General features: G+C 43.1%; 1 pseudogene; it reads left to right on the plus strand.

Moving 5' to 3' along the window:
- Positions 1-307: 307 nt before the first annotated feature.
- On the plus strand, positions 308-798 carry LOC125484696 (annotated as a pseudogene).
- Positions 799-3,285: the final 2,487 nt, after the last annotated feature.

The raw sequence follows: 3,285 nt of genomic DNA on the forward strand, positions 1-3,285 counted from the left end.
ATTACTAGTATTATTCCCTTCACGTTTCAAAATGGCCCACAGTTTTTTCTCTGTATACATTTTTGTCCCATTTTTGAAAGAATTTTGGAAGGTTCAAATGCAGCGCTCCCTCTATTTTTCAGCTGCGCGAACCTTTGAGGTCCACATGTGACAGTGACTTCCAGAAGTGGAAATCAATGTTGCGACAGGCTTCAGCACACTAATTGCCAAGCGGGGAATGCTGGAGTAGCTGCACGCGCGTACGCAGCTTCCAGGGAATACTGTCCAAAAGGTGATATAAACGCCACAATCTGCAACATGTGAAATGATGGGTTGTAAAGTGGATCTAACAAGTGCTGACTCCAAACAGTGTCAACTGTAGAAAGTCATCAACAAGTGAAGGAATTTAACTCAGGAGATACTTCCATTGGATCCCATGAGCCTAGAGAAAACAAATGAAGCTCTTGACAGGTGTAGAAAGTGTAGGCATTCTTTATTTCATTGCTCCAGTACTTTGAATAATATACTTGGATCTGGACCAAATGTGTTTATTCACAAGAAGGTGATGCAAACTCAGAGACAGGATCAGACCACAGGTACATCATATTTTATTAAGCCACTGCAATGGATGGAGCCTGCACTACTTGGTGTTTTGGATAGATACTTATTTTGCCCAAAGTGCAGACCTAAGTTGGGATCTTTCAACTGGTACAGTAATCAGTGTTCCTGTGGGTAGTTCCTGCCTTCCAGATTCACAAGAACCACATTGATGAAGTGAAGCATTTGAGTTTCTCCAGTGTGAAAAATATTTGTGGTTGAATAATACTGTCATGGGAGTGTTGTCAAAAGTGAAAAAGCTGGCCCATCTTACTAACTACTAAAGCAGGCTAAACTTTCACCATCACTCCTTCTTAATCTAAAATATATTATCTGGTACATGAAGGATAGATGGTGGTATTTACTTGGGACAGATTTATACATTTTATGCATTTGCTGTTTCAAAAATTGTCAAGGTGTGTACATTGTACTGCGAAATGGTTTATCAAATAAATCAAAATGATTTAAAAAACCTGCAACATGTGAGTATGTACGCAGAATCCAAGGTTTTATTTTAAAGGAAATTGTAGCACCACAGTTTGCAACTGTTATACTGTAGCCAGCACAAGTACATCATTTCTCATTCTAATCTGAAAAGAGAACTTGGGTCTTAATTTGTCTGAGAATAAACTCCCTCAGGTGTCTTTCATTCTGCCACGGCAGGTTTAGAAAAACATGCAAAACTGGAGCTCACATCAAAATTATAATAGAAGAGGCCAAGAACAAATTTAACCTCTTGTTTTCATCACATGTTGGTGCACAAGAAATGGTGTTTGGCCCAAATAATCATCAACTTATTTTTCACATCTAATTGCAGTTAACTCACGTCTGGACGCATTAACTGTCCAAGCACTCTTAACTCCTAAATAAGCTAAGTGATACTGTGTATTAATTTGCAAATTTGATCCAAACAAAAAAAGCCTTGTTCTTTGCAGACCAAAAGAATGCGTATACACTCATTTCAATTTAAAATACGAGACAGCATTCTCTCGTTCATTCCTCGACCAGAGTAAACCTGTCTGATTTAAAATCAAAAGGTGGTTCAGCAATTAACTATTAGTTATCATCCTAGCAGGACATTCTCTAAGGCAACCAGCCTACAAATCAGAGTCCACCAATCAACACACTCTCCTCATATAGTCAAAACGAGGAACATTTACATGGGTATTCTCATGAATGTCCAGATAATTACAGCACAAAAAGCTTCAAGAATATGTTTCTGAAAGGAAAGTGAAAACCTCAGCGATGGTTTAGTTGGGAACATTTTCATTTAAGAGTCAGAACGTGACGGGTTCATGTCCCTCTCCAGGATATGAGCACAATATAAAAGGAGACACTCCACGGGAGACCTGCACTGTCAAAATGCAGTCTTTCCAACTGAAACAAAAACAGAAACTGCTGGAAAAACTCAGCAAGTCTGGCAGCATGTGTCGGCAGAAAGCAGAGTTAACATTATCAATCCAGTGACACTTCTTCAGACAAGGTTGGAGGATGGCAGGGGAGAGGGGAGTTAGAGCCCACAGAGAGAGAATGAAGGAGGGGGGGGGGAGAAGCGAGAAGGAAGTGGGGGGGGGGCGGAGGAGAGAAGGAAAGGGGGGGGGGAAGGGGGGAAAGAGAGAAGGAAGGGGGAGAGATATAATCAAACGGGTAGGCAGACAAGGGATTAACCATAGTAAGCGAGGTCAGAAGAGATGCTGAACAACTGATGCTGAGTGCCGAGTGGAAGAGAATAAGTAGGCTGTGATGAAAGCAACCCACCAAAACGAGGTTGTAGACTTGCTCGCTGAGCCGATGTGTTTGATTGCAGATGTTTCATCACCTTACTAGGTAACATCGTGAGCGAGCCTCCAGTGAAGCGTTGGTGTTCCGTCCCACTTGTTATTTATATGCCTCAGGTTTCTGGGGTGGTTGGTATTACTTCTGAGATAACAAGGTGTAGAGCTGGACGAACACAGCAGGCCAAGCAGCAGAGGAGCAGGAAGGCTGACGTTTCGGGTCTAGACCTCTCAGGCCCCTTTTAAATCTTTCCCGTCCCACCGTGAACCTGTCCCCTCTAGTTTTGGACTCCCCTACCCTGAGAAAATGACCTTGTCTATTCAGCCGAAATGTCAGCCTTCCTGTTTGGCCTGCTGTGTTCATCCGGCTCTACACCTTGTTATCTCAGATTCTCCAGCATCTGCAGTTCCTACTACCTCTGGTATTACTTCTGGTTCTGTTTTTCAGTGGTTTGTATATCGGGTCCAGTTCAATATGTTTGTTGATGGAGTTCCGGTTGGAATGCCAGGCCTCCAGGAATTCCCTGGCATGTCTCTGTTTGGCTTGTGCTATTATAGAGGTGTTGTCCCAGTCAAATTTGTCTCCTTCTTGGTCTGTGTGTATTGAGACCAGCTAGAACTGGTCGTGACTCTTGGTGGCAATGGTGACCATGCAAGGACTGTGCAAAACATTACATAGGCCAAACCGGAAGAAAACCGACGATACGGATCCATGAACACCAACTAGCCACACTCCTTTGCCTGGACAAGCTTGTCCTCCCTTTGAACAACGTTTCCTTTAACTCCTTTTACTTTATCCAGATCAAAGGTGTGGCCATGGGTACCCATGTGGACCCCAGTTATGCCTGTCTCTTTTGAGGGGTACTTTCCTTTACCAGTCATACTTGGGCCCTCTCACACAACTCTCTTGGTGGCTGAGATAGTAGGAACTGCA

The sequence above is a fragment of the Rhincodon typus genome, chromosome 13, assembly GCF_021869965.1.
Source record: "Rhincodon typus isolate 14 chromosome 13, sRhiTyp1.1, whole genome shotgun sequence".
In the NCBI taxonomy this organism is placed as follows: domain Eukaryota; kingdom Metazoa; phylum Chordata; class Chondrichthyes; order Orectolobiformes; family Rhincodontidae; genus Rhincodon; species Rhincodon typus.